General features: G+C 40.3%; 1 long non-coding RNA gene across 1 annotated transcript; it reads left to right on the forward strand.

The window, feature by feature from the left end:
• The first annotated feature begins 9,252 nt into the window (after positions 1-9,252).
• On the forward strand, positions 9,253-11,114 carry LOC124198194. The gene is made up of 2 exons (XR_006876512.1): positions 9,253-9,644; positions 9,707-11,114. It is a non-coding gene; the product is annotated as an uncharacterized LOC124198194 (long non-coding RNA).
• Positions 11,115-27,040: the final 15,926 nt, after the last annotated feature.

Here is a 27,040-nt window from a genome sequence, read left to right on the forward strand (position 1 = left end):
CCTTTTTTGGGTGTCTGGGCTCTCCCCTTTTTGGTCATTGTCTTCACGGGTAGCCATTAAAAGTTTGGTTTTGTTGTTGGATCGGATTGTGTTGATATTAACCGATTGTATCGTGTGGCCGTTGTACGAATAGTGTTGTACCGGAAAAATGGGTGAGAGTAATGGACGCGGCAACTCAGGCTGGTAAACGACCGAACGTTCGCACGTCGGGGAGAAGGAATAGTTGGGCGATGATTCAGGTCAGAAAACGGCGATCGGGAGTTGATGACAGGGGAGATTCAGGCCGGTAAACGACTAAACGCTCTGGAGTGGGAAGTTTCAAGATTTGACTACGTGTTTCAGGCCGTTTGGCGACCGAATACTCTTACATTGGTGATGAATTCGACTTTTTGATCTTCTTTCCTTGTCATGTTGTCTGCCTACTTTGAGCCATCAACTTCGTTGTCTTTTCCCAGACTTCTGTAGTAGAGTAGAAAGATGATTGGGATGCTCTGAGATATGAGTGGTGGGGATCAAGTGCTAGGCACGGGATCGTCGCGTGGAGACCACGCGTTTGGCTTCTCTCTCAGTATAGTTCTGACTCATTGGGATTCTTTGTCTTTCAAGTCGATGCACCAAAAATGTTCATAACTAATACTCAAGTTTTTATTATGCGGAGATTTTAAAGTTACAAAAGGGAGTCGGAAAAAGATGAAGCTTATTTTCTATTCTTTCTCCGTCGGATCTTGGTTTTTGTCTGCTGCCCTGATGATTCTTTCCCCCACTTTAGTACTACTGCTCGCCGATCCTTAATCGCCATCATTTAAGAGCAGTGGTTAGTGCAAGGGGGACGGGGAATTAAGATGCATCTTCAACAATCAGGCTCAGTCGATACAGAACTTCCTTGTGCAGTTGCAGTTTATCAACAACTGCAGTAGCTCACCACATCCTACACTACTCCAGATTACCACTTTGAGGTTCTCAAATACTGCTTTGTTCTAAGCCAAAGGGCTTAGAACAGAGAACCATCATCTTTTAAGGACACACTCTTGGGGATTAAACTCTCAAATCTACTGTCAAAGCATTGGAATTCAAGCTAAACTTCCCTAAGAGCCCCACTTGAAAAGTTATTTTGACTGGTCATTTGAAATAAGACATTCCAAAAGCCTTGAGTAAGTTCATTATGGTACACGTGAAATGGAACCCTACTCATAAATCACAACTTCTTCAAATACAGTTTCTAAGGGTAGTGGACCTATTTTGGCTAGATTTGACTTCATTAAGTTTAATATAAATGATGATTTATAAGGCTCAGACAATATTGATTTTCTTGTGCACTTCATCAACAGCCTTGCCTGCTGCTTAATCAAATATTGAAAACTAAACAAGAAAAGTAATTTCTTATAGACAGGAGACTAAATTCACCTTTCACGATGACCATTACTTTATAATTGATAAAAACAAAGGGATGACTGCAATAATACCATTTTTTAGGCCATAGGAACCTTGGCAATCATTCTTTTTGTTAAAAGTCTACAAACAGTTGATGGCAAAAAAAGAAGATTTCAAATAAAGAGTTATTAACCTTAATTGTCGTCGCTTTAGATATTGTTTTTGAAAACATCCGGCACATGGATGTTGCGTTTACAGGATTCAGTGACAAGAAAAAGTTTTTAGGGTTTTTCAGGTCTCAATAGGGTCTTTCTAGAGTAATTTTTTTTAATTTTGCAAAACATGCGTCTAAATTGCGATAGCGTTCGGAATTGGGAGGTTAAAGTATACGGCGATTCAACGTTTGTTCTTGGTGCTGTGAGTGCTTTTATGTTCATTTCTAGTTGCGTATCTGACCGTCACAGATATCTCGTGTTTTTAACCTACTTATTTGATTTTCTAAATGTTCTTGCTTTTGTATCATCTGTGGTCATGGAATCAAGAACAGTGATGGCACCATACGAAAACCGTGTATCTTGAAGTTCAACTTGTGGATGCCAGTTTGAAAGAGGGTGAAGTAATAATACTATTGTGTAGACGTCGTATTTTATTGAATTATCTAGGTTTTATAATTAGGTTCCAGTCAGTTTATTGGGTACCACTGCAAACGATGTGCGTCGCCATCCTGGGTGTACCATAAAACTGAAGTCCGCTTTTGTCGTAAGTGATGAAGGACATCTCAGTTTAAAGGCTACTATGGATAACGAAGTTTTTTTAAATTTTATAGATATGTTACCTATGTTCTTTTTAAATCGTGCATCTGTTGTACAGTTTGATCCTAAGACTGATGCTGCTCAATATTTAATTCTTTGTTTGAATGCGGAAAAGCGTCACAGATGTGAGTGATTGCTATACTGAAGATGTTGTATTCATGGAAGATGAGGTTTCCAAAGAAATTTTTTTTCACTATATTGAAGATGTATTAATGGAATATGAGGATTCAAGAAAACAATTTTGGTGTTCTATAGGCCCTACTCAAAATGTTATATTCACGGAAAACGAGGGTTCGAGAGAAAACTTAGCTTTTTATGAATCACGCCAATATCCTGTCTCAGTCCTCGCGTACTATTTCTGGGGAAATTCCTGAAAGAATTTTGACATTCTATAAACCTGTTGACACCTCTCTGCTCCTTTATAGAGATAAATTACTCCGCTCAGAAATTCTTAATCTATGGAATCGAATTTGGTCTAATTCTTCCACTGTACAAACACGGCTGTTCTTTCCCTCAGTGGAAACAGCTTTTATCCTAGATTCGTCGTTAACCCCTTTTTTCTAAGCAGTCTCTCAGGTAACTGCATTCTAAACAAGTTCCTATTCAAGATCAAAAGAAATCAATCACCTCTCTGTTCCTGTTTGTCCGGCGATGAAGAAGATATCAATCATGTGATCTTTGTCTGTACCAAGTACAACGTTTCCAGAGAGGTCATTTTTGAATGAGCAACCAATCTGAACCTGTTGTGGCCAGTCCCACTTAAAGTTTTCCCTGAGCACAAATTCCTGTGGCCCTCCTTTATCAATTTTCGATCACCTAGTTCGCTTTAAACTTCAGATTTGATCTCTCTCTTTTTTTCTCCTCTTCTTTTCTCTGCCTATCATAGTATCTGGCTACATCCTAGCAATGCCGAATCCATCTGATCGATACTGGGTCGATTTATGGCGAGTACCAGCACTCCAATCAGACTAAAAAAAAAAACGTTCACTCTTAAAAGTTCGTTCTGTATAGTCACGGGTTCAGCTAGCTCCGACCAGAGTAGAGCAGAGTCAGTCTTAAAAGAGCGGTCCCGTTTTTGGACGAGGAGCCAGGTTTGTTTCCTGGAAACGGCATTTGTCAGTACTGATTTCGCTACGCTTGCTTTTGCACACGTATTACCAATACCTGCCTTTTTCTCTTCTCTCTATCTAATTCCAACGTCGCTTCAACCGGAGAGAACTAGTTTCACTAAACTTCCCAGCAAACTCCGGGACGAGAAGCGCACAAATCTTTCTTCTCTTGATCCCGTACGCCTGATCTCTACATCCCAAATCAAATCCAAAAGTTGTTCTGGTCCTCTGTCAATTGTTGATGTCTCGTTTCTTTTATTGGCGATAATCATGTAAATACACAGGCAACAGTCGTCTTACGAGTATACACCTTTTAATTTTAAAAAATGAATCGCGAGTGTTGCAAAGGAAATACACAGAGAAGAATCCGGTTTGTGTGCAAGATAGAGACACGAATAGGGCTGTAACATGGAGCTAAATGGGTGTTTTTTTTACATGAGTTGCCTACATGGTTTTTTTTCAAACACGGGCTTGATCGGGATGGGCAAAAGCGAAAAATGATTGCCCCACGGGACACAAAAAATTTACCAGCTCGGGTCACAGCCGTGGGATAAAAATCAGTTCAAAGACACTTTTTTTAAGTTGATCAATAGATTTTTCAATAAATATTGCGCAATATTTATTGCTTAACGTTTAAAAATTGTATACTTAGTCAAACAACATTGATAAAAGAAAAATGTTATCGATGTTTAAAATATCCTAGTTAACTATCTTATTAAACAAACTTCCCTAAAATTCCCTAAATTTCTATTTAATCTTCTTCTTCATGCAGTGACACGTCATTGCTGTCTTTTTAAAGAGACGTTTAGACTACAGGGTTTTTGAGCGTTTTACGTACTACGTTTAACGTATTTTCGGTTACAGCTACCGTTTCATCACAACGGAAAGTAAGTTACCTTCCACGTTAAGGTTGCTAAAACCAATTTTATGTTGTACATAATACGTAAGACGCTGTAGTCTGAACGATACTTAACATTCCTTGGCGTCCTTTTCTACCATCTATCCTACTTTTCACTAAGAAATTCTCGTAGAACATTTGGCGACAATTTTTTTAGGTCTTCCTTGAGGCGAGGTGAGGCGAGCCATATTGCACAACAAGCTTTGCAATGTGACTACTAAAAGGCACTACTGCTCGGGTTGACCCGCGGACCCAGCAATACGCCATGGAGCGTATCGGAGCAGAATCCGTTCTCGGTCGAAGTCTGTGTTGTCCCAGTAGGTCCGGGGGGATTAAAAGGCTTTCCAAAGTTTCTGACTTTGCTTTTGCGTCGTCTGAAAATGGGAAAATTAAGCCCCATCCACTGAAAATTGTGGAGGGTACGTTTTGAAATGGGAGGGGCTTACTCCAACTTTAAATTGGAATTTTACAAACTCGGGTGCATTAAAAAAAATGCTTTAAATGCTTTACGAATCAGCGTGAAAAACTGAGTATACCAATGATTATTTAAACAAAATCCCTTATTTTTGCACCGACCCACCTTTATTTTTGCACCACCAGATTGTGTCTAATCATTTTTCGCTTTAATTGAACAGGCAACTTGTTCAATCTGACCTCTGGGGCTCTAGGCTCTACAAACCCACTTAACCTATGGTCTCGCAGACTTTTAACAGAGGAAAAATTGGCTGGTGATCGGGATTCACTATTAGAAGGCTTAGCAATACCAGACAAAAATTTTACAGCTTCAGCTGTTTAAGCTGCAACGAGGATGCAAGCTTCACATGGCACACTCTTAAGATGCGGATCTTTGGGCTTTAGGCTCTGAAGGCCACTCACAATTATTCCATTTTAGTTTCGTCGTCTAGAAGCTATGTTACCCTAGGCCATACCAAGGAAAATGCCTTTTTCATGCTTCCAAAACGCAAAGGTAATCGTCAAAGTGGTTCACTGGTATGGGGAAGATTATTATTAGCGGCATTGCTGATTGCAACATTCGACTCCCTGCCTTCAGGCCTCAAGGAATGTTATCACAATGAAGATCGAATTAGGAAATTCAAAGCAATGCTCATTAGGGAATGACTAATAAGGAAATTAGAATCACAGTAAGCAGACTTTTAAACCGGACGAACCTGGGGCAAAATTGATGTTTGGGGGGCCTATAAGAATTCGATAACATTTCTTGTACATGTTGTTCGTTAAAGAATCGGCAAATACCTTAAGTATTTAATTACGGTTTGGAAACGGAGGCGGAAGGACGGAACGGTTTCACAGCCCCAAATCAAGGGTTTAACCTCCTCGACTTTCTGCAAAAGATTTTGCAATTTTGCGTTTTATGTCATCATGGCCGTCCTGGTAGAGTTTTGTCATCACGTTTATCATGTTCTCCAGTTGAGCGTCGCTGGCTGATGCGTCAAATTTAATTTGGGGGGCTCTAGATTCGATTGCTGCCATAGCAACAGTCGGCCAAGTGATCGGTTTAACTTTTGATGAAAAGACTACCACATAATCTGGAAAACAAAAGAGAAACAGGATTAATACACATGTCAATATGCTTCAGTGTTGTTTTTTTTGTTGCCTATTTTTACTTTCTGGTGACGGGGTATTCCATAAGTATAGTCAGCGAGAAATTATGAGAGCATTCCTCTTTTTCTTTATCCGCAACTGTTGCCGCCGGAAATGGGTGACAATGCCACGTTTTTTTCAAAAAATGAATTAGGCGACCCGAAAGTAATCGCATCAAAGACTGTCAAAATTTGGCAACAGTAGTGCTACATGGTTTATTGCTCAACAGTTATCATCAACTTTTGATTATCGACTGACTTTCTGGTCAAGTACAGTGCTTAAATTGACTGTTTATCCCTTTGGCGTAAAGTTTTGTTATGGTCTCACATAAAACCAGTGAGACAGTCACTCAAACGAAGCAAACCACCACGAAAACGAAAAAAGAAAATTACTACAACAACGAGAGTTGTGCGAAACCATGTGACCACTCGACGAATCACGCCAACGCCACAAACAAACATCCAAAAAATTCCGACAGCAGCCACTGGGAATAAATTAAAAATAAGCTGGAGAAGCGGCCAACGTTGCAACATCTCAAAAAGAAATAAAAGTTAGCAAATAGAAGGTAGTACGACCAAATTAAATTTGCTACTTTCCAAAATATTCCCAGTGAAACAAAAAAATTGTGATTCATCCAATAGCAATAAACAATCACAGACCCATCACATGTGTACATGTGATTATTTGAGAAAACAAAATAAATTAAAAAACACAAAAAAAAAATTCAAATCCGTGAATGAACGCCAATGTATTGATGTTGAGTGCATTGGAAACCCAACCGCAAGTACATCTACACTTCTGCGTATTGATGGAAACAAAAGAAAAACAAGACATTCAAATCAAATTTTTTTTCTCATCTCTTGGGAGAAACAGCTAGTGGATTATTTGTGCGACTGAGTTAATGGGAAAACAGGATAATGGAGCAGCTTGACGATTATCGAACTAAACAGAAACGCGACTGCGACTATCGTGAATTTGACGGTGCTCGCTTAGTCGGGATTAGTCCTACAGATCAATGGCAATCATTCAACATCTTTAATCCGGAAATTTGCGTCTGGGATACGACAACAAGGGCTCTGGTAACTCTTTTGAAATGTAACGTTAACTTATGTTTGCTTTATTTATAGTGCTATTCTCAATCGATATTTCTTTAGCTGTGTGTGATAGCTGCAGACTCCCTGGGCATTGAGGAAGAGGAGTGTAACAACGGAAACGACGAACTTACCTTGGCTTTCGGACCGAGTCTTTGGAACAATCTTTTATTATCATGCTACACCAAAGTACAGATTTTTTTTTTCTTGCCAAAACACTTTCCTCCGCTAGATTAACGCCATTTTTTCCTTATTAGCCAACGAATGAGACAATAGGTAGCTCCACTTGGACTCTAACTTTGAGACGCCTTCTGGCGTGCGTAGGCAAAGGAGCAACGTTGCTGCATAAGACGGCCATTAATGCCTTCCCAGGTGTCCTTTGTAGACTCTTTGTGGACGACATGTACTTCCTACTTTGCTTTAAGCGATTCGATCCTGGGTCTGCGGCTTTCACTGTTGAAATCCGGAACACGACGTCTTTCGAATAACCAACAACATCAGGAGCGATACCCCCAACTGCTCTCTTGATTCGTACTATTCTTCGGGATTGTTGGTCACTCGCCGGACGAAATCGTTCAGGTAACTGTAGCACAGCAAACGCAAAGATATCGAATGATGTTTCAAACCGAACTCGGCCTTTTCTCATTTCAGCATTTGGGATGTAGGAACGGGTGAACACATTTTCTAAATGGAGGAGCGAGAAAGACTCGTCTCGATCCGGTATGTATCATATACATTTTTTTTTTCAAGTCAAGGTGTGTGATTCATTTATAATTATTTTTTTCCCCTTCACTTAGATTGGTTGCGAACAAGTACGTCGTCAGCTGTGACTACTCGTGTCGAATTGGAATTTGGGATCTCCAATCGATTATACGACCAAAAGGTGGTCCCAATGCTGTACGACTACTGAAGACAATTCCATCTCTTCCATGCCCGTATCCGCATTCGAGATTTGCTGTAGCTTTGGCCGCAGACGAGTTTCAGATCGCCGTTGTCGCTCAATGTGGTCGTCGCTCGTACAGTTTACTGCTCAAAAACTTTTTGGCTGCCGCCAAAAAGACGACACAGTGGAATTTTTGTTTTGTTTTGCAGCTGTTGCTCAAAGTGGCCTCCATTAATTTAAGTCTATAGGCAACTGTGGGCGACATAGAAATTTCCTTCTTTTAATGTTAGCAATTTCCTGTTTTTTTTACGGTATGAACAGCATTTCATGTGTGGGCTCAGAACATTGTATGACAAATAAACCGGTATCTCCGAGCCCGTCAAGGGCCAAGCCTCAGTCAGCCTAGTTTATTGTGTGAGTTCTCTACTGTCAAAGACCTTCCCCTTGTAGGCGAAGGAGCAACGTTGCTGCATAAGACGGCCATTAATGCCTTCCCAGGTGTCCTTTGTAGACTCTTTGTGGACGACATGTACTTCCTACTTTTCTTTAAGCGATTCGATCCTGGGTCTGCGGCTTTCACTGTTGAAATCCGGAACACGACGTCTTTCGAATAACCAACAACATCAGGAGCGATACCCCCAACTGCCCTCGTGATTCGTACTATTCTTCGGGATTGTTGGTCACTCGCCGGACGAAATCGTTCAGGTAACTGTAGCACAGCAAACGCAAAGATATCGAATGATGTTTCAAACCTAACTCGGCCTTTTCTCATTTCAGCATTTGGGATGTAGGAACGGGTGAACACATTTTCTAAATGAAGGAGCGAGAAAGACTCGTCTCGATCCGGTATGTATCATATACATTTTTTTTTCAAGTCAAGGTGTGTGATTCATTTATAATTGTTTTTTTCCCCTTCACTTAGATTGGTTGCGAACAAGTACGTCGTCAGCTGTGACTACTCGTGTCGAATTAGAATTTGGGATCTCCAATCGATTATACGACCAAAAGGTGGTCCCAATGCTGTACGACTACTGAAGACAATTCCATCTCTTCCATGCCCGTATCCGCATTCGAGATTTGCTGTAGCTTTGGCCGCAGACGAGTTTCAGATCGCCGTTGTCGATCAATGTGGTCGTCGCTCGTACAGTTTACTGCTCAAAAACTTTTTGGCTGCCGCCAAAAAGACGGCACAGCGGATTTTTTTTTTGTTTTGCAGCTGTTGCTCAAAGTGGCCTCCATTAATTTAAGTCTATAGGCAACTGTGGGCTACATAGAAATTTCCTTCTTTTAATGTTAGCAATTTCCTGTTTTTTTACGTTATGAACAGCATTTCATGTGTGGGCTCAGAACATTGTATGACAAATAAACCGGTATCTCTGAGCCCGTCAAGGGCCAAGCCTCAGTCAGCCTAGTTTATTGTGTGAGTTCTCTACTGTCAAAGACCTTGCCCGTTATTTTGCCCATGCTCTAGTATGAGACTCCACATTGCCAGTTCTAAGAAAAAACAGCAGAAAATTGTTGTTTTGATTTGGGTCCCTGGTGGTCAAAGTTGGAATCAAGGGCTGGGTATTGGTCGCTTCGGGACTTTCACCAAAACGTCGTTTCTTAGAACTGGCAAGGTGGGGTCTCAGGTCAAGTTCCCGAAATCTGGCAACTTTTCAGAAAGGTACACTGGGTAGTCACTTTTTCCTGTAGAGGCTTATGGAGCGATGTTCCTCCTTCTTCTCATCCTTCGTGGCTTGGCGTTCAGGACTCTTTAACCGCAGAACGCACTACCGGTTTCAAACTAAGCAGCAGTTGATTCAATGATTGCGTCTGCAATCGTTCAACTTGTATGCAGCCAGGCGAAAAGTGAAGAGGGCAAAACTGACAATCATGGTTTAATTAGTAAAGACCTCAACGTGACATTGTACGACTCTAATTGCATCTTTGATACGCAGGTTTTGAAAAAGAACATGAAGCAATTTGAGGAAAAGTTTGTGGCACTAAATCACTTTTAGCTTGAGATATTGATAACAGTTAAAGTCTAGCCAACCGACGCGGTAAATTGAAATCTTCCAGCACCGAACATGCATTCACCCGCCAAAAGTGCGCCGACACCCATGCATAACACTACTGGCGCTCGTCTGTGTGACGTAATTCTTTCCAAGTTTAAAGGAAAAACAAAACATAATTCGAAAATGTAATACTTAATGGGAAAAGTTTGGGTGTAAAGAATACAGCTTTTTCTATTCAATTATTTCTTGTCTACTCTTCTGCCACGATATCATGCGACCTACTTGTTCGCAACCTTTGAATAATGACTTTGAGTTGTTTCATTTTTTAGGTCGGTGTTCTTTTCTGTCGTCTGCTTTCAAATGTTCACTCATTCTTGTGCAAACAGGCAAAGACGCGATAGCCTACCAAAAGTCCCATAAAAAAACATTGGAATACTACAAAAATAATTTGATTTTTTGAACGAGTGAATAACAAAAGTTAAGAGATGCAACACTTCAATTTCGATGTCTCTGGTCGAGACTACATCGTGGATCAGCATGAAAACACATTTAGCACACGTTTTCAGTTGACTTGTTGATTACGAAATTTTACGTAACCCAAGTTGAATGTGACAATTGCCACTATTCCCATCACACTGTTGGTAGTCGACAAACTACTAACAATGCGAGACTACCTGTCGCTCTCCAGCAATCACGTATGCCACCGTCGGCAATTTGTAGATAACCAGTCAGACTTGAAACTAACTTTAGGAGAGGCGTAGAAGCGTTCAAATAACAAAATAACTTGAAAGATAAACTCAAGTTTCGACAGTGATGGCTTCTGCATATTATTTCTTTTGGCTTTTGTTTTGACGAGCGAGTGAATGAATGACGTCAAATCTTTGAATTTGTAATTGCTGTAAAAAAATGAAACGTCTAAAAGGTATACAGACGCCGAATGCGAAGATGTGCAGACGACGGATGGCCAATCAAAAAACATGTCTGAAAATTTTTGATTTCCTGTCGACGCAGATTCCGTGTGTGTTTTTCATCCGGAAGTCGCCGAAAGTAAAAGTGATGTAACTTCCTCTCCGACTAGTATATTTTCTTCCCGTGCAGACTGACCATAACCATGATGATGTCTGAGCGTGAGCGACGCTCACACATCTGTCCGACGTCGAGTAGCTTGCTGTCGTCGTTTCTCCAATCGCACGAGTGCCGCTGTTCCATGGCAAAATATACATCTACTAAATAGATATAGGGTGAGAAGTAGTAGGCTATAGACTTACGCCAGAGAGAGTGCCCAGCTTAACTTTTTCGATGCAAGCCCGACTTCTTCATGTTTGTACACAGCTGGTAGATCGGGTGAGAATCTAGCTAGACGATTGCCTCAGCGGGAGACTGTCAAATTCATTCGGTTCATCAGCGCAGGGTTTATAGTGACTTGTTTTTTAGAGCCTCATTATAAATACAACCAATAGGTGTAGACAGCGACAAATGTCCATTTACATCTATTTATACCTTTATTTTGTATCCGCAACTGTTGCCGCCAGTAGTTACTGATAATGCCAGATTTTTTAAAGCATGAACTAGACGACCCGTAAGTTATCCTATCGAGTAGTGTCAAAAATCGGCAGCGGTGATGCTAGATAGGTAGATGGAATGCGGAAGTAATTAGAGTTTATCATCAGCCCACTTTCTGCTGTGCGATGCTATTAATAACCGGTTTTGTTTTTTGTCAAATTTGATTGAGAAAACTGATAACTCACATCTAATCCATTGATTCATTCACTAAGTCAGCAACGTATTGGAATTGATAAAATTCCAAACGCTACGTTCTCAGCTGAAGTAATCTAATAGGACAGTTCATCAGAATTTTCGAATAGCTTGGCTTGACAAATACTGATTTCACCATCAGAATATCAACTATTAGGGATCGGGCTAAATGGGTGGCGTCAGTGCCGTCGCTAAAGGCAGTGTGTAAAGATATTCAAGATTTCGACAGTCGGGAAAATTGAGGAATCTTCAAATTCGTTAACTCGCAAGCAATGCTCATGACTCTTTTAAACCGGGCGAACCTGGGACAAAATTATTCTTTTGGAGGGGGGCTATAAGCAACAAGCAAACGGATGACTGCCGGCAAAGTATAACCAGCGGCAATTTATGAGGGTAAGCCTCTTTATTTTAATCCGCAACTGTTGCCGCCGCCGGAAGTGGCCGACAAATTCACGTTTTTTTCATAAAATGAACTAGGCGACCCGAAAATTATCCTAGCGAGTAGTGCCAAAAATTTGCAGCAGTAGTGCTACAATAGAGTGATGGGATGCGGTAGTATTTAGAGTTTATCATCAGCCCACTTTCTGCTGTGCGATGCTATTAACACCCGTTTTGTTCATTTCAGGAGCTTTGGCTATCTTCGTCGAATGGAAGCGACCATTTGGCGGTGCTATTGACACTTCCGCACGTATCAATCACTTCTACCTCTGTTTCAGAAAAAGAATAAGAAACAGTATCACAATCAGATTCAGAATAAGAATCAAATTCAGAATGAGAATCAGAATCAGAATCAGAATCAGAATTAGAATCATCATTTCCACCGATGACGGGAGGGACCAATAACTCAATTTAAAATAAACAAGTAATTCCAAAGTAATTTCGATTCTTACCAGTAGTACGACGTCTTCTCTTACAAATATGACCAATATTGATACTGTTTACCAGATCGGTGACTAGGCACTCTTTCTCGTCGTCCGACTTATCCGAGGCAATGGCTTCAGTTATCAATTTTTTCTGCCCCATAAATATTGACAAATTTTGTGATTAACATTTCCAACACGAGATTTTAATACGCATTCACACTAAATGATTTTCGACTAGTTGAAAAACGGAAATACGAGCCGAAACGGTAAAATTTTTTTACCATATCAGCTCCCAATTTTTCGTGTTCCAGTGCTGCAATTTCTGTAGAAATATCCGTCAGTGACTGCAGTTCTGAATCATGTTCTTTCCAAGTACTGGAGAAATTCTTGTGTAACAAAACTATGTGATTCCTACAATAATGAAATTGAAAATTTGGAATTATTGAAAAATTAGAGAAAAATTACCAAAAATTGGGTCACCCGGAATTAGCTGTTCGTTACGTCTGGGAAGAACGAAAACGTTATCACTTGTGGATTTGAAATCATTAGAGAGTTCCGCTTTGTCCTTCGTCAATTCTTTGTACTGCTTCTTGTATTGATCCTTGGAAATCAGGTTACATTTTTTTATCATGGGGAGTTTGCTGCAAGTAAAGAAAAAAATTTAATTATCCCTCAAATGGAAAAAAAGATATTAAGTAAATTACTTTCCATGAAAGCGCAAGCTGAGCATTTACAAAACTCGCAGCCGTAAACTGCTTTTCAGGATCTTGCCTCTGATAGGAAAAAATTATGAATTGGTATGTTATATTTCAGGGGATGCCTTGAAATCGCTACATGACTTCGTCAAAACAAACCAGTAAGAAACAATTCCAATTACTTATAATTTAACGTCATTCAATTATCCGTGCTTTAAATTAAGAAAAATTTCAATTGCAGTAGTTCTAATTGAAATTTTTAAAACTATTCGTGAATACTTATTGTAGAACAATGCCTAATTCGAATGGATACGTGCAATTCTTGATGCCACCTATTGGATCGATGGGTAGTGGTCTTGCCAGCTATCGTGCCCTGACTATCTCCTTAAAGGACGAAAAGGGCAACCACTACTCGTCACTCAGTGATCTTGTGTGGCAAATGGAGTAATTCGCAACAATTTCGATAAGATCTAAAATTTCTTCAATAACCTGCAAACCTGCCAATTTGGTATTATTTCTGTTTATAATTAAAACCCAAATACTTAATTATAATTACTTCAAATCTAGGTTGAATACTGGATGATTTTAAAAGCTTCGGCATTCCTCCAACAGCGACATCACTTTCTTCATGTGTGGATTCGAAACAAAAGACGGCAAAAACTCTTGCACTCCATTTTCGATTACCGGTGAAGAAATTCTTCATGCTTTTAAAAGTAGACTGGTAATTTATAAAAAAAATTGCAATTAGAACATAATTGAAATTTCATTGTAAAATGAATAGAATCTGCCGTGGATTGGAGAGTTAAAACTAAACTGCTTCAAAAAAAAACCTTCATAGACAGATTAAGCCCTCGAAGAAATTGCACTAAAACGTTGGAACAATTTCTTTTCCACAGAAGAAGTAATTGACATTCAAAGAAAAATAACAATTATTAACAAAGAAGATGAAGAAGAAATTGTTGAAGGCTAGAACAATGCTAATTAATCATTAGAATGTTACTTTTTCGTCTTTTCTTAAATAATACAGTTTCCCGTTAATACTGGGCTTTTCAGATCAATCCGTCTTTATTTTTTGTAATCTTTGTTAAAATTAAATATTTATTTTACTATCGGCACCAGGATTATTTGGTTAAACAGTTTAAATTACGGAAAATTTCACTAATGAGAAACTTTCTTTCTCTCTTTCTTGGAATGGGGGAAACTGGGGTTGGACAGTCGCACCAGCCCCATATTCGCCAAAAGACCCTATTAGGCAAGGCACCAAAGTTCCCCCCTGTCGATGCGTTGATAGATTCTAGAGGTTGTGCATGCCATCTTCTCCTGTCACCGTGTCAGCCCGGATTTGTCAGCAATGGGAAGTCCCACCTTGGTCAACAAATATTTGCGTAACGCAGAAAGAAGAATGCTCATCTCGGAGGCTCGTAAATTGTTTAAAAAAAAACAGGGATAAGCAAATTACGGAAAAAACAGATCAGCTAGAAAGAGAACTTACGGGAATTCTAGATGAAGACAGGCAACCGATAACTGAATTCTCAAAAACAGCAGTAGAGCCCTGAAAATCATCCTCAAATTGATTTTAATTTAGTTGACGGTGAACCACAACGAGACGATGTGAATTTCTTGCTGGAGGAGGAATTTACAGTTTTTTCTACATTTCCATTCAAATATTACTTACCAGCCTTATACAAAATCACTTTTCTGTATTGATAATTTTTCAGTATTGAGATGCTGCTGCTCTCATTCAGGAAATTTTTAATGTTCTCATTTAAGCACCACAAGTTTTAAATCCACCGGTAGAACGACGAAATATCAGAAATTAGCCGACAGCTCAAATTGAAAACCCAATTCCCGGTGCACCACAAGAAGTAAGAAGAGTCGGCCGTCCTCTTCTTCATCTTTTACCCCAGCCACGAGCATTAAACCATCGTGTCGCTGTTCCTAGAATTGCACACAGAGCCGGAAATGGTGGTCGCAGCGCACAACCTGGTCGTGGCGCACGAAATTACCGTCGTGGTATCAGGCAACCTGCTGCACCAGTAAATGAATCTGAGAACTTGGAACCAGAAATGCATATCGAGATTATAGTTGCCCCGGAAGATGAAGTTGAAAACATGTATAATGAAGAACATGTTTGAGACTGGAGGGCTGGGGAGGAAAAACGATGGCGTTTGATTAAAGAGTTTAGTGCCAGAGAGCAAAGCGTGCGAGATGATGCATTGCGTGTGTTTGAAGCTTGTATGGTTTGTCAAAATCGTGAGGCAGATCAACAAATCACTTGCTGTCTTCTGTTTCTCTGTTTACCTGTCAAAAAACTAATTTCTTACCAAATGCCACCAATTTTCCAGTAAGGGTAGCTGTGCCGCCTTGCATTAGGCTTCTTGCACTAGCTCTTGACGCTTTGTGCAACGTGGCCTACTAGGACCAGATTGCTCGACCACTCCACTGACCTTCGTGGAGGCTGGTGGCGTGAGAAATTCTTCCACATGCCAGTGCACGACTAATCCTCCTCCGTTTCTCAGACGCTTTGCTGTCAGATACCTCTACGAGATTTGCGTTGTGACGCATTGTCTCCTCCGAGCCGTTCAGCTCCTGTTGTAGGTTGGACAAAGTCGATTAACTTACTGCATCTCGGGTTCAACGATGTTGATTTTGTGTCATTTTTCATCAAATTGATGTGCTACATCTTCTTTCGTGACAACCCGTTTAGCATCCCCATCATTTTCCAGAAACCTGAATTTTTAAATTTTAAATATTTCTAAAGTGAATCAGTGGTCGGCAGTGTTTTCAAAATCATTTTGATTTAAATCTAAACCGAAATCATTTTGGAAAAATTATAAAAATATATGTGTACATATATATAAACTTACTTTTTTTTTCAAATGCTAGTAACATTTTTTGTCATTTTGTAAATTCTTTGAGTAGTTCCCATGAATTGACTAAATAAATAAATAATGAAGGAGCCGCCATTGTGACAAACCATCAAATCACAAGCGTTGAATTGTTCCTCGCAAAACTTGCCTTCGTAACCTGGTAGGCAGAGGCAGCGGAAAAGGTCGTCTTTGTTCTGCTGTATTGCCCCGAACCTGCTGCATCGTGTCCTGGCGACACCATTTGTGGTGTGGCACAAGCTGTTGTGATTTCATATGCAACCATGCAGCACTAGATGGCAGCCCCCTAGATGACAGCACTCGTGATGCGGGAGATGCCTCGGCCTTCTCTCATCTACTGTATAGGCCTTCATTTTTCCCTCTCTCACTTCTCTGCTGGCACCACGCTACCTAACAGCTCTCTCGTGACTCATGTAGAGCGTTCTTAAACTATTTATCAATGTCAGGTCCTGCAGCTGACGAGATTGATATTTAGGTTGCTTCACAGCAGCCATATGTGTATTGTATATCATTCTCACCGTGTCCTGAACTTCATGTTCCAATTATATAAGATTGCTATTACACGTCAACCACACACAAGTATCTCTATTGTCTAATTATAAATAAAAGATTATTCTCAATCTCCAACACAAGCGGTGTCAACTGCATCGCGCAGATGTGCGTCGAAATTCACAAAACTCGAGCCGATCACACGCCGATCACATTGTGGAAAACCGCACAACAGTACCTCGTTCTCCGCAGCGCGCTCGCCTAAGATTAAAACATAGAGCAAAAAAAAGTTTTAGGCCGGCTCACGAGACACGCACTTGGTTTTTTTGGGGATGAAATGTCATTTCAAATCGCGGTCTACAATCCCTTACCGTTAGCAAAACCTGGGAGGGGTGATTCCGTCGTCATCCACCATCCTGTCATCCTGTCGCATGGTGTGCGCCCTGTTGACGCGCTGTCTTACACTATTTTTTATCAGCCAAAGAATTAGCGATAGTCTCACTTAAACCACTCCATGGCACGTTTGGGTTGTTTTCGACGGACTTAAGGTGTTAAAATTGGCCAAAAACAAATTTCCTACTCACCTACTTCGGCGGCGTAAGGTAAGTTCTAGACTGCCAGCCAAAAACCGTACCGCGGCATTTTTCTCAATATTGCGTCTCGAACGTCGGCGTCCAAGACGTTCGTCTCGTAGTTAACTGTCTTGCCATTCAAAGACTGCAACCCAGGACAGAAAAAAATAACGAATCCTGAGGAATGCCTCATTAGAACAGCTCTCAAACAGTTCCTGAAATGCAAGTTAAAAAATCATTAAAATTTGCTTTGCTTGATAGCAATCACTTGATATTACCACTCGCAAAACAACCCACTTTGCCAGGGTCAAACAGAAACAAAAAAAAACACTCACCAAATCCTGTTGGCCAATGCAAATGCTTGTCAGCTGGCTCATGGCAAGTAGCACGATGTTTACAGCTCTGGTCTTTCAGAATAATTCAAATTTAAGAATGAGGAAAGCATTTAAACTCGAGCAGCCGGAATCAAACCAGCTTCGAACAATCTACAGGCAAACTCCAGATAAGTTTTTTCGATTGCTATCTGTTTTTGGGTCGCCATTACGTCAGCTGAAACTATTCTAAAAAAATTTGAAAAATTTAAATTCAGATAAAATTATTTATTTTTTGCTAAGGAACCAAATTTCCACTTTTGTTGCATTGTGTACTGTGAAGTTGCCCCTGGCAGCATTTGCAGCATTTAGGCTATTTACATATTCCTCGAATTTGTTCCCCTTTTGACAATCAATAGTCATGGCTCCCATAACAATCAAATGGTTCATTAAAATGGTGGCACATTGCCGTTTATTTTCCGCCACGTTATGGCCACAAATGGATCACCTGCGAAATTTTTGAAAAATAATTAAAGACATGAATAAAAGAAATTGTTTAAAATTTATTACAAGGTACTTTTAGGGTCGTTCGGAAACCACCTGGGATGTCGGTGCAGTTGATTATTGCTGCTGTCCTTACATGATGTGTCAAAAAGTTGAAGAGGTAAAAAAGAACTCCTTATGAGTCATAAGGAGTTCTTTTTTACCTCAATTTTAATGTCATAAGTTATGACATTGAAGAGGAGCAACTGCAGGACGTGATCGCAGATGAGCTGCAGGATCAGCAGCGAGAGCTGGACCAGGAGCTGCAGCGGGAGCTGGACAAGGAGCTACAGCGAGAGCTCGACCACGAGCTACAGCAGTAGCATGTCCAGGAGCTTAAGCGGGAGCCTGACCAGGAGCTACAGCGGGAGCAATTCCAGGAGCTGCAGTGGGTGCTCGACCACGAGCTTCAGCGGGAGAAAGTCCAGGAGCTGCAGTGGGAGCAAGCCCAGCCGGTATGCGTTGACAATATTATCCCCTAGCATGTTGAGAGTCGCCACGTCCTCCTTTTGCTGGTGGTTTGAGAGACTCATTGCGGACAAAGGCGAACGGCTGAGGACGTGCTCGCAAACTTTCCGACCACCGATATTTCCTTTGGAAAGCCGGACCGAATCCCATCAACGTAATAACCGTAATGTTAAAGGGGAAAAGGCCATTACTTACGCACACACGCAGAAATGCACACACGCACGAACGCACACACACTAACACACACACACAAAAACGTGAAAATAATTAACCCCCCCCCCAAAAAAAATAAAAAAAAAAAAATTTTATTTTAAAAACAAACCACGCACGTTTACTCCGTTCCACGGCTTTCAACAACTTGTCGAAATGGTCGTCAGCAAGCTTGCTCGACAAACCCGACTTTCGCGTGCACAAGAATACAAGCGTCATCTCGCTTCTAACCGTCTCGTACTCCAGAAGTGGATTGCTGACCATGTCAGTTATGTCCTGGTAAACAGTAATAATGTGATGGCTGCATAATCAGTCATAAACTGTCTCTGTCGGAAAGCTTGCAGGTGGGAGGATCGGATGTCTCCAACTTGTGGACACGCCGATTGCTGAAGAAACGGACGGGTTCGCCGTTTACGATGAAGGGTGGAACTCGTTAAAAACTGGGTGACATGAGCGCCTCTGCAAGCCCGACACTGTCCAACACCTGCCTGTGACAAGAAGAAAGAAAACTGTGGTTAGCAACAATCTTAACAATTAGCAAAGAAACGTAATCTTTTCATATCGCCCCTACCCCCCCCCCCCCCGCCAAAAAAAAATCCTTTCTAAAACATTAAAAAAAAACTTACCACTCCAGATTTTCAATCAATTTTTGAACAGATGGTTTATTCCTTTCTTGATTGAATGCGTGATGTGTCAGGCCATGCCTAAGTTCTCTATAATTTGAGGCGCTGAAGGAACATTTCTTTCCGTCATGGTAGCCTTGTTTACATTTGAACGAATAGTTTCCGAAACATTGAACGCTACCCGACGGAATGCGCACTTTTTTGGCGCTCTTGTCACGCTTTCTGGAATTTGCCAATTTTGCCGTGATTTCCGACCTCAACTCTGGTACCGAAAAAAAAATTTAGGTAATGTTATTCGTAACAAATATTTGACAAGTTTTCAACCAACTTTCCAGAGTCGGTTAAAAGGAGTCTTGGCAATTATTTCAATCATATTCGCTATGATTCCTGGTAACGTAGACGACGATGCTTTCACATAATTGTGGAAGTGTTCTTTTTCACCTGTGTCGCGTTACGCTGTGGATCCTCCAAATTCTGTGGACACGGCCAGTTCAAATAGTGATTATTAGTGTGATTCTTATACTTCCTCACAATTGAGTCCCAACGGCATACTTATGCAACTGGAGGTTCATCAACCATCACCGGAAACGGCAACAGTTCCTCGACAACTTCCGACTCTTCCGTTGCTAATGCTTTACTAGCGGTGACCTCCAGATCTTTGGTCAATTGTTTGAATTTGCTGAGATTATTGAAATTCTTCAATATGACGCCGCAGTCGTGAAACAACGTCAAATGGTACTTGATTTATTGCAAAGAACGCAAAACTCTTTTTTTATCCAGAATTCCTGCGAGACAAATAAGCAATGTAGTTGATAGCTAAAGCGATAAGGTTTTCGAGAGTCAAAGACAAGGTAATTGTCATCACTTCATCGAGGTAAAATTCCAACTTTTTTAAATATTGTATTCCCTTAAAAAATGAAGACATAAGAAACCGCACCCTATCCTGATTTGCCATTGACATTCTGGCCATTTTAAAATAGGTATTTTTTATACTATTAATACCATTTTAAATGTGCCCCGTTGTATCAGATTTTTCTGACGAATGGTCCTGTATGGAAAGATCAAAACTGTCATCAACTATAATCAACTTCTGAAGTAACCCAATGGAATTTCACCGTGAAAAGGTTGACAAAACGAGTTCATTGTGTCACCAATACAAATAAACACATCAGGTATCAGGTATGACACATTATTTATGGCCGTTCGTTGCCCCAATCCAATGCCTTCGCTAAATTCACCGTAAAGTTTAAAATGAAGCTCATTATTGCACCCTGGTTGTCCAATTTTGTTTTTGTGATCAAGAAAAATGTATTTTTGGAGTGTTGTGAGAAATTTAACTTCAATAACTTTTAAGCTTTAGAGTAATTGGATTAATTCAATTTAATAATTGTATTAAAATATAATATTAATTTCAATACACTGCTCCTTATCAATGTTAATGTTGTTGAAATAATTGTTTATATATTTAAACATATGAATCTGTCACATCGTTACTAGTTTCTATCCTCCATCAGCCTGGATTGTGTCCATAACGCAGGCAATAGTGCCTTCACTTTGCAGCACCAGTTTTTTCCATGAATTCTACGTTTCAGTTGGTTTCAGCTGGTTTCATTTTCGAGTAACAGTTGCTGTCAATAAGTTACCTTCTACCTTGATCCTGTAGCTTTAGACCATGCTTAATCAGTTATAGTGTTGCATCTTTTATTGCAAAATACATTGCCTTCTTGTACAACAGATTCCAAAGTAACAATAGTAAAACTATGAGAGATATGGAAATGACGACCCATTGATGGTATAACTAGTTCCCTAATAAAATTTATTTTGTGTCAACTGATAATAAGTGTTGAATCCAATAAAATTAGCCCTTTCTTAGCTAATAACTCATGGACACAAATTAGCGTGGAGTGGACGGAAGCATTGTGGTGGCGTGTGTTACTTTCAATTATGAAAGTAATAATAAAATAATAATGAATAGTAAAATAGGAGACTAATTATTTTGGATTATTTTTAACGAAATGTCGGTACATACATCAGGAATAGAAAAATTGTATTGTTAAGACATCTTTGATTTATAAATGTAATCCAGTTATCTTTAATAGTATCCCAGAGACTGTTAACGGTGGCTGTCCAAATAACATGATAAGATAATAAGAACTAGATCTGGCCAGGGAATAAGATTGAGAATGGTTTCTCAATCAACCCAAAGCCTCACTGTTCCGCAATCGTCTCATTTACCACCTTAAGCGAAACGCCACCTTTTTTCTTTTGGTTCCAAGACAACCAGAGATTCTGAAAGGTGAAATATGTGTTTGATGTAGGCTTGCACATTTGGTGAAGACCATCATTTTTTTTACGAAACATGGGCCATTGATCGAGATGCATCCTAGGAAGGAAACAAAGCACTCAGTATGCTTCAGTTCTGGGCATTTAAATGTGAAACCATCGGTGGCAATGATAAATAAATTGAATTTGAAAATTTTTTCTCGATAACAGATTAGGAAATTTAAAATGTTACCTGACATGTTGCTCGTAAAAAAATAAAATCCCTCCACCAATCCAATTAGGTTTCTGCATGGGCAACAGCAAAATCAATGTACGTGTGTTTGTCGTTCATTCATTATCAGCGATTAAAAATGAAATGATGCACCGAGCCACCGATACATGTGCCAAAACTGTTCTCTCCTTTTACAGAGCGCCATTGCGCCTATTTTCCATTGGCGAGATCAGTCCATTCGGTTTTATTTAAATATGACCACCCCCTCTTATGATTGTGTTAATTGGGATCAAAGGTTAAAGATAAAAAAAAATATAGCTAGGAAAGATCGATTGCGTCCCTTTGTTACCTGAAAATGTAGCCTTTAATTTAACCTGAACATATTTCAAAGGCTGCATGTGTGTTGTACGCAGCAAGGAGAGGAGGAGATGCATGTTGGGGCAGATAAGTTTGAATAAAAAATAAAAAAGCGCGCGGCGAACCTCCCAAGCTCAAACTAAGTTGAGCTTGGGATAAGTTGGGCTCGTGATTGCTGGACGTAAACCATTCGTTGAGTGCAAAAGCTGCAAGTTGTTTTTGCATCGTACATGTCTTCCTGTGGATTTATCCAGAACGGACTACGTTTTAATGAAGAAACATAATCAACCCTTTTACTTTCAATGTGTGAATTGCGTTGGGGGATATTGTTGTAAGTGCAACAAAGGGGCCACAAGAAAAGAAAAGGCGGGGACGCCCAGTAAGTGAATGAACTCAGTAGGTAATTGTTAATCGTATAATCAACTTACCTTTTTTCAATATTTACCAGCGCAAAATCTACTGCCTGTTCCATCCATACAAGACTATCGTCCTACTCAGTTGTCATTCTCAAATGTAGTTCTTGGACCAGGCCATACATCCACCTCAATGGAGAATGAAGATGTTGTAATACCACAGTTGATATCGCCCGTACTAGACTCTATGTCAACCTCTTCAGTAGCAATAGTGGCACCAACATCATCAACTTCCAATTCAAGCCAACATTGGTATTGGCAGTAGATATGACATCCCACAGCCACTGAGGGAAGCCATTGTTGATTTACGACAGCCAGACCTTCCAGGTGTCCAAGATGTACTCATTGAAGATGAGCCCGACAATGTAGAATCAACTGAGGACGAGGAACCATTATGGCATATAGAGGAAAGGGCCATGAGCAAGTAAAAAATTATCTAAGTAAAAAAAAAGCTTAAAAGTAATCATATATTTTTTTATTTGTATAGAGAGAAGAAAACGTTATTTGACGGTCTGGGACATAGTTACAACATCAAACGCACATCCAAGTCTATACTGTTACCTGGAGATGCAACAAACACTGCAATCCCGATTTCTGTCGAAGCTACGTCATACAGAAGGAAAATATATACTTTGTAAAAATGCCGCATACCTGCAAAGCAGACAATAATGTATCACGAGACGCAGCCATCATAATTCTTTCTAAGCAACAAGGATTAGATAATCCCCTGTTGAGCGCCAGGGCTGTTGTAGAGAGAGAGATGATGGGTGCCTTTAACAAAAGTCCGACAAGGGAATTGCTCGTAAAAATGAATATCGTCAGAGCCGTCCAGTGGAAAAAGATGATCCAGTTTATGAAAAATCCGAAGAATCTGCACTTTCGTTGGGGTATATTTTCAATTACAATATTACTGTAACAAAATAACTAATAAAGGTATTTATTTATAGGAATCTTTGAAGCTTGTTTACCTCAAGGTTACTCCAGAGACGACATCAAGCTTGACTGCCTACACTGTTTTTCCTGGCTTCTAATTTTTGCGACAAATCATCAGCTTAAACTTCTGTGTAAAGCAAAAACGTGATATGGCGATGGTACATTTTATATATGTCCTTCTCCATTTTACTAAGTATTTTCCATTCACGCTTTCATAACGCATTGCAATCTGGATCAGCAGGTTCCTTAAAAAAAAACAGTAAAATAACTGTAGCCTAAATCCATTTTTTTACGAACAGGTTCCTCTGATCACCGTTTTAATGTCAGGAAAGAGAAAGACAGACTACTGTGCTGTTTCACTTCTATCCTGCATCTTTTAAAACAAGACGACAATTTACCGAAGGTGCAGGAATTCATGCTTGATTTCGAAAAAGCAGCATGGCTGCCTTGTAGAACCATATTTCCTGCTGTTAAACCTGTTGGTTGCTCCTTCTATCTGACGCAGTCCTTCTATCGGCAAACGGGAAGCGACAACCGGACTACTTCCGTCTGCGAACGAGCCAATGGTCGCTTTTACACGTAGAAAACTACGTAAAGTCTACGCGGTAGGTGAAAATGTCAATGTGCGATGCCCTGGTTTCTAATGGTTTGAATTCCATTTTTTTTAGCGTGATCATGCGCGTTTACGACTCCATTGCGGGGAACAGCAAGCTATCGAAGAACCTGCTCGAAAATCCAGCCAGATTCATTGGCGGAGAACTACGGGAAAAGTACGACAAAGAAACACCAGGCTGTAGTAACCTGTGCAACCAAGGACACCACAGTTCCTACGCAGTTGGCAGATTCAGAGGACTGTTGCGCTTTCCTCATTTATCATGGCGTCAAGCTTTTGAATGTAACTTGGCACATTTGTCTTATACTTATTTGCCCTGTTATTCTCATTTTTACCTGCTATGTGCAAGTGTTAATAGTTTTTTATCCCTTTTACGACAATGGGGGTTGCCGGACGCTGTCGAAGTGCTGAAACAAGAAAGTAGCCTCGACTTCGACTACGGCTCCTTGGCGAGGCACCTGCTTTAACTGATTCTACGTCAGCTGCGTGGTAGGCTATAAGTCGTACGAGTCGACGCCAAACAGGCGACATGTGGACTTATGTTACTCTTTTCTCGCGTGTGTTTATTTTTTTTCTTTGATTTTTGGTTTTTTAAATTGTTTTTCATGCAGTTTCGCCGTCTAACATCTAACCTAATCTAACTGGCGAGCAACGGAGGAGAGGCGTTGGATCCCTTTGTGGCTGCTTTTGTTGACGGCAGCATTTCTCGAATGTGAGGATGGGTTAAGCCTACGACACCTGCCAACGTGGAGCAGGGACATGAGCAAGGAGCAGGAACAACACAAGGAGACGCTGTTGTTGCTTCCGCATAGCCTGACTGACTGCCTGCCGACGAGGCTGCACGTATCCATACGACTTGAAGAACCCGTCTTCGCGCGATTAACAAAAGGATCAGACCAAACATGGCTAGCAAGAACCTGTAGTCTGCCTGTCGTTTCTGTTGAAATGTTCTCACTTGAATCGTCTTCGGTTAGTTTGCTCGTAGATCTACAGAAGTTTTTGTTTGTCTTGTCGTTTGCGATGCGGAAATTTTGGGGGTGGTGTGTGTGGTTTTCCTTTGGCTGCCATCTTTAGATAGGAGTTGCCCAAAAGCTTAATATGGGTTTAGCGTGTTGGGCGCCCTTAGCAGGTGGCACACTCCACAAGCCGGCTGATTATCACTTGATTTCTTTTTTTTGTGACACTTCTGCAGTGCAGTGTTTAAACATGTTTGTTGAATGGAACAGTGTATTTTTTTCATGAAGTGTCGCGCTTGTGCACCAAGCGTAATTTTTTTTCGCTTATTGTGTGTTTGTAGGTCCACACTCGAACCGGTTTGTCGTGTGCCAAATTCACCCAGAACAATGTAAGATACTTCGAATTTAAAATTTTTTTAAAAAATACTGTTTGTATATATTTTGTTGGTGCCTTGGCGAGCTGCAGTGAATCACCAATGCACGGACGATTTGTCTTTTCGTCATGCGTTCTGTCTGGGTGGGGACGATAAATAAATTTTTCCTTTTATTTTTGGAAAACGTCAAATTCCACCTCCGTCAGTTGGCCCAAACCAGTTTTGCAGCGAGCGTCCCCTAACTTTGAGCCCGCACACGCTCGTCGTAAAAAAATATCAAACAAGTTTTGAAACTGCCAATCAAGGCAGAGTAAATTTTTGGGGACGACAAATCACAGACAAGCACGTAGGCGGGGCTTCTCGGTAACGGAGATAGCCAGATGCCTGAATTTAATTGGAGTAGGCTATGCCCTTGACGTACATCTTCTTTCCTCTCTCATATCGTAATTCATGAATGTTTTTCCCTCTCAAGGGTATGCTTTCGAGGTAAAACTCTTCCTCCTTTTTTTTGGGGGTCTCTTCTTTGTCTGGCTCGGCCAAGGTTCTTTTACTAAGGGGGCGTAAGTGTTGTTAATTGTGGTTAGATATGGTAAAAAAATGCAAGTGTGGGAGACACAAAAGTTTGCAATCCAAAAGTGGATAATAAATAAGAGTATTGTAGCCACCGACTATTAAACTTGGGCTATTGCATCTCGCATTCCGGTCGGAGATTCTTCTACTGGGCATTCCAGATATTATATTACTTTCACTTATTCATGCGTAATGGGACTTTTGCTGTTGGAATTATTTTAGATAGAAAATTTTTCTTTAAGGACGAAAAACATGAAATCTGAAAATTTAGTTAAATAAGCGGTCTACTAAATTAATGTCTACGTTAAACTTTGTCTACCAAGTTATGGTGCTCCAGTTCTGGTTACCATGACACTTATTAAAAAGCGTGTGGTACTTCATCATTGTAGAAACTGCGATAGGAAGGCTTGATGCAGCCCAGTTGTCTAAGTCGACGAGCAGTGACCGTAATCTCACACCATTAACGTTTAATTTTCAGAAAATTAGAAAAGAAAATTGAACTAATTTGGTAGCTAGGAACAAATTGGAAATTTTCCGGTTTTATATCCGAGTTGTATTACGTAATTTTGAAAAAAGGCATGGAACTCATTTTTATTGACAAAAAGCTAGACAAATGTTAACAATAAAATCACGGGAAAAGTAGGATAAAAGTAGTAATTCCAGATTCCGTCAGAGAAAACAGGGAAAGTTGTCAGGGAACAATTGCAGGGACTAGGTCAACCAGTTGGCCGTTTCCGCATTCCTCTGCGGAGCCGTAGTAATGGTGGATAACGTAGAGTTTGAAATCCATAAAAATTGTTCTCCACCACCGCTTGTTTGAGAAGTCTATGGTACAGTTAACGTATATTGTGGCTCTACAGCGAATCAAAGTAAGTGTGATGACGTTCGTTGGATGTGCTCGCATGTACGTGTCGATCAACGGGGTTCAGCCGTCTTACAAGCAGACGTCAATCTGGAGCATAGAAATCCTCCCCAACCCGTCGTAAACTACCGTGGTAATTTCCGGCTGACTAACTGCCTGTTACTGTTAGGATCTCTCTTTGAAATTAGTTCAGTTGTTACATCTGCTTTGTTTGTTTTACTAGAATTTGTTATTATTTTCAATTTTGAAGATCTTGAACTATGCTTCTAATATTCAAGGTAGTCCAGT

Source organism: Daphnia pulex, chromosome 7 (genome assembly GCF_021134715.1).
Source record: "Daphnia pulex isolate KAP4 chromosome 7, ASM2113471v1".
In the NCBI taxonomy this organism is placed as follows: Eukaryota; Metazoa; Arthropoda; class Branchiopoda; order Diplostraca; family Daphniidae; genus Daphnia; species Daphnia pulex.